Source organism: Gigantopelta aegis, chromosome 2, assembly GCF_016097555.1.
Source record: "Gigantopelta aegis isolate Gae_Host chromosome 2, Gae_host_genome, whole genome shotgun sequence".
Taxonomy (NCBI): Eukaryota; Metazoa; Mollusca; class Gastropoda; order Neomphalida; family Peltospiridae; genus Gigantopelta; species Gigantopelta aegis.
The window spans coordinates 995,834-1,008,649 of record NC_054700.1 but is presented as its reverse complement, the minus strand read 5'-3'; the positions used below and the strand labels follow the sequence as shown (position 1 = coordinate 1,008,649).

Below are 12,816 nucleotides of genomic sequence, written 5' to 3'. Positions count from 1 at the left end.
TTGACGGTTTCAGTATTAAAAGTGGCACTTTACTTTCTTAACTACTATTTTGGTGTGTTCAAAAAATCATCTTTTAAAGAAGTGGTCTTTTGAGACCAATCCATTGAGCAACAAGCACTTTAATTTGAATCGTCAGTTAAAACATATACTGATGAAAACTCGTAAAGTAACACGTGACATTTCAGATCAAATGTAATACACTACTAGAGTTATTGAAGGTTTTTTCCAACGACACCGTAGAGCACATTTTCCATTAGTAGCAAGGGATCTTTTTATATGCACTTTCCCACAGACAGAATAGCACATACCACGGCCTCTGATATACCAATCGTGGCGCACTGGCTGGAACGAGAAATGGCCTAATGGCAGCACTGAATTGGGGTGACCGACCGAGTGCTTTACCACTAGACTACGTTCCGCGCCCATTTAGTATGTGAGACCCAATCTAATTAAAATTAGCTCCACTATTACATGTGGATCTAAAGACAGCCAGTTGGAGCTCATGTCCACCAATCAAAACCTTACTTGCAGAATCCTGCCAGTGATTTAAAAATAATTTGAAAACATTCCGAATTATCCTGAAGGTATACGACATGTTTCGTGTGAATTACGAATGCCTTAAAACATGTTTTATTTTATAAAATAAATAATTTGTAATGTAAAACTGAAGACTGATTTAGTTTTTTTTTATTTTATAAATAAATAAATAATTTTTAATGTAAAATTGAAGACTGATAACCCACCCCGTACGTATTGGTATGGTTCGCTGTACTGCGGCCACTAAAATAGACTCGCCCGATATTTTTAGAATTTGTATGCTCCCAAATAACGTTATAAAAGGCAAAGTGTGATTGGTCAATATTTAAATTATTATTTACAGACGAAATGTTACCTGAACATTGGGGACTACGCAGTGTTGTTAGTTTTAAATCACTGGCAGGATTCTGCAAGTAAGGTTTTGATTGGTGGACATGAGCTCCAGCTGGCTGTCTTTAGATCCACATGTAATAGTGGAGCTAGTTTTAATTAGATTGTGTGAGACCAAATGTTATTCACTACTAGAAGTTATCTCTGTTTAGAGTACACAGATGCATTGTGGGATTGAATGTCAGTACTGTATTATTGACAACCAGAAACATAACAATCTAATTAAAATTAGCTCCTCTATTACATGTGGATCTAATAGCAGCCCGTTGGAGATCATATCCAGTTGACCTTTCATTCGACCAATCAAAAGCTTACTTGCAAAATCATGCCAGTGATTTGAGTGCGAATAATTTTTACATGCTCATATACCACTAGAGTTTCGAGCATGTCCGTCCCGGGGCCTGTCTCTGGATAGCCAGTGACTTGCTCCAGGACTGAAAAACTTAAGGGGACAATTTTGAAATTTACATCCAAAAATTAATTAGTGGGCCTTTAAAATTTTGATGCGCATCTCTAATTAATATAATTAATAAAAAACAAACAAAATCTACTTAATAAATTTGGTCGCTAGATTAGATTGGGCGGTCAAAAACAAATTAGATAAATAGATAACTAGTTTAACGGGGGGGGGGGGGGGGGGGGGGATGAAAATGGACAGAATTTTGAAAATAGCAATTAGTAAAAGAAATTAGTAGGATTAAAAAAAAAAAAAAAATTACAAGCCAAAAATAAAATGAATTGACTGCTCGGCCGAATATTTATATAATTTGGAGCATTTTTGAAGGACAGTCCAAAAATAAATAAGAGAAAGAAGAGAGGATCGGACTATTTAATAATATTTAAAACTAAAAAAAGGAATTTCGACAAAATTTTGAACGAAGGTCTAAAAGTTTAAAGTCCGATCTATATGGTCCGGGCCGGGGGGGGGGGGGGGGGGGGTAAGTTTGAGGTGGGCGGAATTTGGAATACGAATTTAGTAGTTGGTCAAAAACTCAAACAATAAAATTAGAGTGCTCGACCGAAAAAGGTTTTAAGGTGATTTTAGCAATTTAGACGGGCTGCCAAAATAAACTGTCGGACTGTTTACAAAAAAATAAACATAAAATTTTGAACTGCGGCCGAAACGTTTTAAGTCCAACTAAGCCCAAAACAGGAGGTGCCTGTCCTAAGAGAGGTTGGCGCCTACGGAGAGTTGAGGACCGGTTCAGCAGTCAGTGACGGGATCAGGTGCTTCCTGCCGAGCAAGGCCTGGATGACGATGTTGTAACCGGCGCCGCAGATCGTCTTGACGATTCGGTGGATAGTTGGGCTGTCCATCTGATGTAGAAGAATCGCTTGTCTGAAGATCTGCTGGCGCCGGTTTGTCACGACATTCGGCAGTGGCTTCCATTTCTGGTTGCTGTACCGGCCTCTCAACTTCTTCGTGTCTGTTGTATCCCCTTGGACGTAGTCCCGGAATTGTCTCTTGAGTTTCCCCAAGGCCAACTCCCACGGGTCTACGTCCTCCTCTGCAGCAGGCGGGGGGATTGTTGGAGCAGGCGGCTTTGACTTAGCAGGGTGGTCGTCTGGTGGTGTGACGGATTTCCGCTTAGCAGCCACGGCAACATATGTATCCACTGCCGACTCAACGGGAGCGGTAGGTAAAGTTAACCGCTTCACCGGAGTCGGCTTGGGAGTAGAAGTGGGCCGTCGCGGTGGTGACTGGTACATGACAGTGTCCAGTGTCCCGCTGGTCGCGTCCGTCGACGTGTCCGCCTGTGGCAAGCTGGTCTCCTTCCGCTGAGTAGATGGAGGGGGCGACGACGCAGATGGCTATTGAGTGTCAAACTATGACTGCCCAAACTTCAGCACTAAAGATTGATGCCGAGTCAGGCAGTCGCATGGAAATGATAGTGTCTGATGGAAAGACTGTAGCACAAGCCACAGAATTCCCATCCCGTGATCCATTTGCATGCACAGGAATGTAATCACGGTACTTGTCTTGAATTTCCATGAAAAACTGTTTATAAATAACAGCATCTGTGCGATCTTTCTTCAGATGCGCCAGATGAAACACAATTTTAGGTGGTGTAATACACCAAGGTGGTAAAACAAAATATGAAGGAGTTTCCAAAGTGTCAGTTAAATCAATGTTGGAAAGCGACAAAAACCGCTTAATGCGAAGACCAAAGGTACGAATAGCATTTGGCCTTGCATCAAACAACCTCATATATTTGTTGTCAAACACCGCGTTATGTGTAGGATGTGATGGTAAAGAGTCGATCTTGGTAGCGTACTGCAGAGAAAGCTTTGCACGTCTAGCACCCAAACAAGGTTCGTGTGCATCAACGTACAAGCTCTCTCTACAGGAAATGTTCTAAGCGCACCAAGACAAAGCCTAAGTCCCTGATTGTGTATAGGATCTAGCATCTGCAAGTAAGACTTGCGTGCCGACCCATACACAATGCATCCATAATCAAGTTTTTACCTCACAAGAGATCGATACAGACGGAGCATAACCTTGCGGTCTGCTCCCCATTCCGTATTACCAATAACTGTTAAAATATTAAGAGCTTTTAACATATTTAAGATGGGGCACAAAAGATAGCTTCCTGTCAAATATAACCCCCAGAAATTTAGTCTCCTCCACAACTAGAATTGGATTTTTGTCCAAAAACAACTGTGGATCTAAGTGAAGACCTCTTTTCTGGCAGATATGCATACAAACCGTTTTTGCCTTTGAGAATCGAAAGCCATTGTCACCTGCCCATTGATGAAGTTTATTCAAACAAAGCTGCAACTGACGTTCAATGATACTCATATTGGACGATCTGTAACAAATCTGAAAATCATCGACATATAACGAGCAATTCACACCAGGAGTTAAACAATGGGTGATGCTGTTAATTTTCACAGAAAATAGAGTTACAGACAGGATACTACCTTGAGGCACACCCATCTCCTGTGGGTGAATGTCGGACAAAGTCGACCCCACCCGGACTCTAAAAGATCTATCTTTTAAAAATTGAGAAATAAAAACAGGAAGTCGACCTCTAAGGCCCATGCCATGGAGGTCGTTTAAAATCCCATACTTCCACGTGGTATCGTAAGCTTTCTCCAAATAAAAAAACACTGAAACCAAGTGCTGATTATGGATGAAAGCTTCCCTACAAAACGTTTCAAATCGAACAAGATGATCAACCGTGCCACGTCTAGATCTGAACCCACACTGCACGTTAGTAAGCAATTTGTGGTATTCAAGATACCAGACAAGTCTACGATTGATCATTCGTTCCATGGTTTTACAAATGCAACTTGTCAAAGCGATAGGGCGATAACTAGTAGGATTGGTTGGATCCTTACCAGGCTTGGGAATAGGAATAATAATTGCTTTCCTCTAATCAGAAGGAAAGTCTCCAGAAATCCAGATGTTATTAAACATATTCAAAAGAACCATCAAAGATGATTCAGGTAAATGTTTCAATAACTGATAATGAATTTCATCTGGTCCTACTTAAGCATGGGCTCGACGAAGAGCATCCTGCAATTCCTCCATAGAGAAATGCCTGTTGTAAACTTCAGCATTTTCAGATGAAAAATGAATGGACTGCTTTTCAGATTTAGTTCTGACAGATGTAAAAGGGAAGTCAGAAAGTTGTATTTTCGCCTATATACAAATGCACATGTATTTACTATTAGGCAGCCTGCGCCTGATGTAGACTATCCGTGTATTCACAGATACCATTTGTGTCCGAGGATGACCTCTCAGCAAGGAATTTAACTTTACCTGTGATTTCAGCTTCTTTGTTTTTTTAGAAAGCTGAAGATTGCGGTACATTTGTACTATCAATGGCACCCCATTGCGTTTTTTAGTCCATTCCAGCTAAACACTGCGCACACCTACATAAGCGTACGAGACGGGGCTGGGGCAAGGGCTGGAGCAAAATGATAAAAAACGGATATTCGGGGAAAATTAGCTGGCCTGAAACCTTTTCACCTTGGATTTCCATCATTCTACCCACAATATTAGCTGTTTGGCAGTAATGCTAATATGAATAAATGCTGTTATCCAGATTCGGGCATTAACGGCAACGGTGATGTAGTCATCGGACATAAGGCTGGTATGAACTGGGTTCGCCTCCCGGTACCGACTCCCACCCAGAGCGAGTTTTTAATACGACAAAATGGGTAGGTGTACTACCACCATACCAACTTATCTCTCATTACCCACTAACCCACAGTCCAGATAGCCGAGGTGTGTGCCTAGGACAGCGTGTTTGAATCTTAATTAGATATAAGCACGAAAATTACTATAAATGAATAAATGAATTCGGGCATTTTCATTTCATTTTCATGAGAGAGAGAAATCGCTTTGGGCAGAAGGGTTGTCACGATACCATAGCAACCCATCCCCTGCACACGCGCTGAGTCTATTAATTCCCACTTCTACAGACAAAATATATGCAGTAAAGTGTATCTTATCTTAATATTTATTATCTTATCTGATAACCCCCCCCCCAAAAAACCCAACCCAGACCTTTTCTGGTTCTTTGTAATTCGAGGATGGGGTGGGAGGCACCTTCATCAGTCTCGCCCTGGGTCCGTGCTTAGCAAAGCTAATGGGACATTCAAATATTACTTAACACTCGAGGGGGTGGTTGGGTGTAGGTCCAAACGTTATGTAGTGTTACAGATGTGCAGAGGTGGATCGGGAGGGGGCAGTTATGACAGTTATAATTTTATTATATATTAATTTTCATTTTTTTACGATCCCCTCCAAACCTCCCCCAAAGTTCCATTGGCATTCCGCCTCATGTCATTGCCCCCCCCCCATGGATTCGCCACTGGTGTGTGTTTGGTTTTGTGTGTGTGTGTGTGTGTGTGTGTGTGTGTGTGTGTGTGTGTTGCTCGGTCACGGCAACAATGCTTAACGTAGGTAGTTATAGCTAGGTGTATACACACACATGGGCGTATGGGGACTCTTTGATTTAGGGGGGATGGAGGGATTGATTTGCCCGAAATTTTACCCAGATAAAAACTGCCCGAATTTTTTCCAACTGTTTTCCCACTGTTTTGCCCGAATTGGGGGGGGGGTCCCCCCTGCCCCCCCCACCCCCCACCCCCCACCCCCGGGTCGTACGCCCATGTACACACAATATATGAGGATTATAAATCGAGTTGAAATGCGTATCTGCGCTTTCCCAAATGGCAAAACAGTAGGCTACATTAAAATTATATTACACTCATCGCATGACTTGTTTGTGAATGGACCAGCCTCGGTGGCGTCGTGGTTAGGCCATCGGTCTACAGGCTGGTAGGTACTGGGTTCGGATCCAAGTCGAGGCATGGGATATTTAATCCAGATACCGACTCCAAACCTTGAGTGAGTGCTCCGCAAGGCTCAATGGGTAGGTGTAAACCACTTGCACTGACCAGTGATCCATAACTGGTTGAACAAAGGCCATGGTTTGTGCTGTCCTGCCTGTGGGAAGCGCAAATAAAAGATCCCTTGCTGCCTGTCGTAAAAGAGTAGCCTATGTGGCGACAGCAGGTTTTATCTAAAAACAGTGTCAGAATGACCATGTTTGACGTCCAATAGCCGATGATAAATGCTCTAGTGGCGTCGTTAAATAAAACAAACTTTACTTTTTTTGTTTGTGTGTTGTGTTATGTTGTGTTGTGTTGTGTTGTGTGTGTCCAAGCGTTACGTAATATTTGGGGGCGGGGTGTATATGGTCTAGCGTTATGGAGCGTTACAGGGGGAGGGAGCTTCATGGAGGTGTCTAATTTTGACAAAAATAGCGTTACACGTGTAATATTTGAACGGCCCCTAAGAACCCACAACACCCAATGCAGTAGATTGTTTTTGATGAACTTCTGCAAAATAAACGGCAGTGACTTGATGTGGGAGGGATGTATAATCCTCAGTTTGACGCGGCAATGCCACCCCTTCGTCAGCTTCCGATGTCTATAGAAATATTCGCCAGGTCATGTGTTTAAGTTCATTTGAACTTTAAAGAATAAAGAAGACGGTCAAAAGTTATCAACCTTTACTGCGCACTAGTGACTACTATTTTGTTATGGTTTAATAGAAACAACAGGGGCACCCAACACATTTATTTGTCTCATATATATAATTATATTTTCGTACCTCCTCTGGTGCTTACACAGACAAGAATCGGAAATCGACCGTCGTATCCCGAAGTTAGAGCTACTGACGAAAAAGACCGAACAATGACAATGCGCATGTCGAAAATGACGTCATTTTAACGTTTACAAGATATTTTGATAATTGGACCGGGTAATAGCTTTTGATACGTGCAACCAATTTTAGAGCCATCATCAGGATTTTATATAAGGTGATACCTTTTCCTTTTTGAAAGACTAGCCCTCTACAAGTTAGTAAATTAAATTGTATTTTAACACATGCTTCGCTTCCAAACGTTTGTCACAAAATTTCATAGTGATTTTTGTTAAGTTGTATTTTTGCACATGCTTCGCTTCCAAACTTTTGTCACAAAGATTCATAGCGATTTTTGTTAATAAATAGGGCTATAGTTCTTCCCAGCAATGAACGTCGTTTTCTTATAATGGAATGTACTGTAATTTTATATATTTCACAAGTGACTGTGGTTTTTAAATTGCACACAAAAATCGTGTGTGTGTGTGTGTGGGGGGGGGGGTGTATTTTTTTTCTCCAAAATATTTTTACTTTTCTTCTTGAGTCAGATCAAACTGAAATTATTTACAATACAGATTTATAATGTTCATGGAGTTGAGGACTATAAATACGTTTTGTAAAATTATTATTACTTCAACACCGATGCAAAACGAATAGACACGTACGCAGGTGGGGTGGGGGTGGGTGGGGTGTCTGTGGGTACGCACCCACCAAATTACAAAGGTCCACATTTTCTCTATCAAATTTAGATAACGTTACATAACCTAAACGGTTCTTTTTTTCTTTTTTCTTTTTGCATTCTTATCGAGTTGTTGGTCCCATCACAAGGAATCCCCCCACCATTAAAAAGTCTGCGTACGGGCCTAGAATGTACTGCAAATTACAAACAAATAATCGTTTACACATAAAATTGAATACAATAATACGTGCTATAATCAAACAATAATACTGTTGCTAATTAACATGTCCATACTTAACAACACGATAAACGAAAAGGTCTGTCCCAAGTTTGAAACCATTGTACCATCTTTCAAACTGCTTGCATTTCACGACTGTGTAAACTAATGGGAGATGGAACGAGGGTGTGTGGATTCGTGAAAAATAATTCACGAAACCCGTTGGGACGAATTAATGGTTTTTCATGGGTCTACACTTCCGAGTGCATTCTCAAACTTAATCCATTATTCATTAAAACTTACGTGATTGCTTATTTTTATTATTATTATTTTAAATATTGGTTAAAATAACAAATATTTTTTTCAAAAGTAATAAACCAAAATGATAGAATCCTTTCGGGCCTAACCAGAACCATTCCGTCAAGAAATCCTCATCAGTGGATGGATGGCAATAAGTGTGATGCACGTGCTAAACGTGTAATATCTGATTTGCGATTTAGCTTCCGACAATCTTTGCTGTGTTCCGCCTGAATATGTTAGTATCACTAGGCTTAAATTACATATACTGATGGAAAGAAATAAAGGATCACGCAGCAACAAGAAATGACTGCATCAAAATCAATTCATATTGTCCGATGTTGACTGGAAACATATAGGCAGCACATTCAACACTACAGACATTCAATCCCACGTTACAACTTGGTATAAAATACAGACATTACTACGCTAGTAGTGAATTAAATTTGGTCTACAAATTGATGTGTTCCCTTATTTCTTTCCATCAGTATATGTATTTGATGATGCATAATATGTATTTCATGTAATTAATGTATATTTATGTTACTGTAGATAAATGTATATTATGTTGTTGTTACTGTAGATTAATGTATATTTATGTTATTGTTACTGTAGATAAATGTATATTATGTTATTGTTACTGTAGATAAATGTATATTATGTTGTTGTTTTCGCTCTGCCCATATGCGGGTGTTATATACAAATAAATTATTCTTATTCTTATTTTGTTTTCCATTGACAAAAGCTTTTTGGAGACCAGGGCAACTGCCCCCCCCCCCACCGAAAAAAATCCGGAAGGCATAGAAACTTAAGGAAATTCTCTTCTTAACTGTTTAAGGAGTTTTAGACTATTAACTACTCAGTTGCACCCGCCACCCCCCCCACCCCCCCAACAAAAAATCGTAGCTACGGCCCTGGAGACTAAAAATATATATTAAATACATTTTCTTGTATTTTCAATACTAGTGTCTGCATATCCAATATATGTTTGCGGTTATATGCTAATGTTTGTAGCAGTAATTTTTCCTTCTACTTCGTAACATGTTTTCGTACATGCGAAATGTTTGGAAAGTAAAATCCGTTTTGGGCTACTAATACAATATGACGACAACAAACACTTTGCTTATAAATTTTGAACAAAGGACTAAAAGTTTAAACTCCGATCTATGTCCACGTGTTTTGTGCACAGCTGGTAGGGACGAGATAGGTTGCATTCAGTCAAAAATACCTCCGAGTCGGTACATGCGGAAGATGTGAGTGATGTCCGAAAAACATAGATCTCGAGAAGACGGAAATGGTTTATTTAACGACGCAGTCAACACATTTTATTTACGGTTATACGGTTTTGGACATATGGTAAAGGACCACACAGATATTAAGCGAGAAAACAGATCCGTCTAAACAAGAGAAAATCAGAATAGGGTGTAGTCCAGTCGTTATGTGAACTGGCCCGGTTCCGGAGGGTACGAGATGGTACCGTTTGGTAGGCAGAGATTGCGCACTGTTGATCTAGATTGGTCTCTGACGGTTAAAGAGCGTAATAACTCTCTAAATGTCCGTCTGGCGCTCTTACCGTCAGTAAAGTTTGTTTTATTTAACGACGCCACTGGAGCACATTGATTTTTGATCTTATCATCGGCTATTGGACGTCAAACATATGGTCATTCTGACACTGTGTTTTAGAGGAAACCCGCTGTCGCCACATAGGCTTCTCTTTTTACGACAGGCAGCAAGGGATCTTTTAAATGCGCTTCCCACAGACAGGATCGCACAAACCATAGCCTTTGTTGAACCAGTTATGGATCACTGGTCGGTGCAAGTGGTTTACACCTACCCATTGAGCCTTGCGGAGCACTCACTCAGGGTTTGGAGTCGGTATCTGGATTAAAAATCCCATGCCTCGACTGGGATCCGAACCCAGTACCTACCAGCCTGTAGACCGATGGCCTGCCACGACGCCACCGAGGCCGGTCTTACCGTCAGAGTAAGCGGGCTACTACAAGTATACATTAATTGACTTCACTGAGATATCCTAGGACAAAACATGCAGTTTTTGTGCTGGCTGTCATTTTGCTTTAAAAAAAAAAAAAAAAAAAAAAAAAAAAAAAATATATATATATATATATATATATATATATATATATAAAAAATACTCTTCAAAACGGGCAATCTAATTAAAATAGCTCCACTATTACATGTGGATCTAAAGACAGCCAGTTGGAGCTCATGTCCATCAATCAAAACCTTACTTGCAGAATCCTGCCAGTGATTTAAAAATAATTTGAAAACATTCCGAATTATCCTGAGGGTATACGACATGTTTCGTGTGAATTACGAATGCCTTAAAACATGTTTTATTTTATAAAATAAATAATTTGTAATGTAAAACTGAAGACTGATTTAGTTTTTTTTTAATTTTATAAATAAATAAATAATTTTTAATGTAAAATTGAAGACTGATAACCCACCCCGTACGTATTGGTATGGTTCGCTGTACTGCGGCCACTAAAATAGACTCGCCCGATATTTTCAGAATTCGTATGCTCCCAAATAACGTTATAAAAGACGAAGTGTGATTTTTCAGTATTTAAATTATTATTTACAGACGAAATGTTACCTGGACATTGAGGACTACGCAGTGTTGTTAGTTTTAAATCACTGGCAGGATTCTGCAAGTAAGGTTTTGATTGGTGGACATGAGCTTCCACCCCTCTTGAAACGTATTCCATAAAAAAAAGTAAAATGGCAGACGGCTAACAATTGCAGAGCGGTCAACCTGTGGCAATGTTTAGGCGCCAGAAAATTAAAAGTAAGGGTCTAGGGACTGCAGGCTCTTGGTCAGGTCCAGGGCGAAGTTTTGTTGTTGTTGTTTGTTTAAGTCCAAAATGGAAATCTCTTTTAAAAAAAAAAAAAAAAAAAAAAAAAAAAAAACATCAAACAAAAAATCGAGCGAGTGCAAGTTTTACTAATTAATACGGTTAATGTTAAACAATACAAGTCGGTCATCGGTAGCACCCACAAGTGATTGTTTGTATTTAACCGAGGGTAGGCTCAATATGTTGTATTATTATTAATAGGTAATGAATTCAGAGACCTGCATAATCAGCGTATAATTCCATTCAGCTGTAAAATATAAACCACGATTATAAAAGATTTTTATTTTTAGGTATGCAGTTGCGTGTTTTTTTTTGTCCTAAAGTCCGAACCAAATTGTTAACAACTCAACGGATCTGTCTTCTCGCTTAGTCAATTAGCTCCACTATTACATGTGGATCTAACAGCAGCCAGTTGGAGCTCATGTCCACCAATCAAAACCTTACTTGCAGAATCATGCCAGTGATTTGAAAATAATTTGAAAACATTCCGAATTATCCTGAGGGTATACGACTTGTTTCATGTGAATTACGAATGCCTTATTTAGACCAGTAGAACCAATTTTAATCAGATTGCTAACAACACTTCGTAGTCTCCAATGTCCAAGTAACATTTCGTCTGTAAATAATAATTTAAATATTGACCAATCACACTTCGCCTTTTATAACGTTATTTGGGAGCATACAAATTCTAAAAATATCGGGCAAGTTTATTTTAGTGGTCGCAGTACAGCGAACCATACCAATACGTACGGGATGGGTTATCAGTCTTCAATTTTACATTGCAAATTATTTATTTATAAAAAAACCCCTAAAAACTAAATCAGTCTTCAGTTTTACATTACAAATTATTTATTTTATAAAATAAAACGTTTTAAGGCATTCGTAATTCACACGAAACATGTATACCCCCAGGATAATTCGGAATGTTTTCAAATTATTTTTAAATCACTGGCATGATTCTGCAAGTAAGGTTTTGATTGGTGGACATGAGTTCCAACTGGCTGGTGTTAGATCCACATGTAATAGTGGAGCTAATTTTAATTAGATTGTTAACAACTACGATAAATTGCTCTCCTACCTTTATTTTTCGTTAGATTTTACCCACATTTTGTCCAGACAGAAATTTTGAGAAAAAAACAACAACATTACAATGACACAGATTCCATATACTAGATGATAACTATGTCACCTATCATAGGCGAAGTCGACATAGTATGTCGACTTCGCAGAGATCGCATAGAGCAAAAAGCATGTAATTTTGTGCCGCCTGCCATTTTGCCTTTTCATGGAATACTCTTCAAGAGGGGGTGAAAGGATAAGACTTAATCTAACAGTCATAACACCGTAAAGCTTTTACTAAATTACGTCTCAGTGACCACAAATTAAAAATAGAGACTGGGCGCCATACAAAACCCTTCACTCCAGTGGAAGAACGTTTATGTGACCACTGCAATGTAAGATTATGCAAAACCAAAATCCAGCCTGTGCTGGTGCGATATGCAAATTTGTTCACGATTATACATGTATTGCCCATAATTAGTCCTTATTTAGTCATTTTGTTTGTTTCTTGTTTATGCATATGTTTTGTATCCAGTTCCGTATTTGGAATGTTTATATGCAATAAAGTTTTTATCTTTTCTTTTATCTTTAACATGTCTCG

The 12,816-nt window shown here is 39.3% G+C and overlaps 1 protein-coding gene across 3 annotated transcripts in view; it reads left to right on the top strand.

Annotated features, from left to right (window-relative positions):
- The first annotated feature begins 7,135 nt into the window (after nucleotides 1-7,135).
- The window catches only part of LOC121379542 (titin-like), an 82,731-nt gene continuing 77,050 nt past the window's right edge, over nucleotides 7,136-12,816 (top strand). The window contains exon 1 of one of the 3 annotated variants that reach the window (XM_041508189.1): nucleotides 7,136-7,265. The gene's annotated coding sequence lies outside the window, so the exon portion shown is untranslated. Of the gene's footprint in view, nucleotides 7,305-12,816 lie in introns of all 3 variants that reach the window. The other 2 variants (XM_041508201.1, XM_041508196.1) reach the window with 2 other exon arrangements.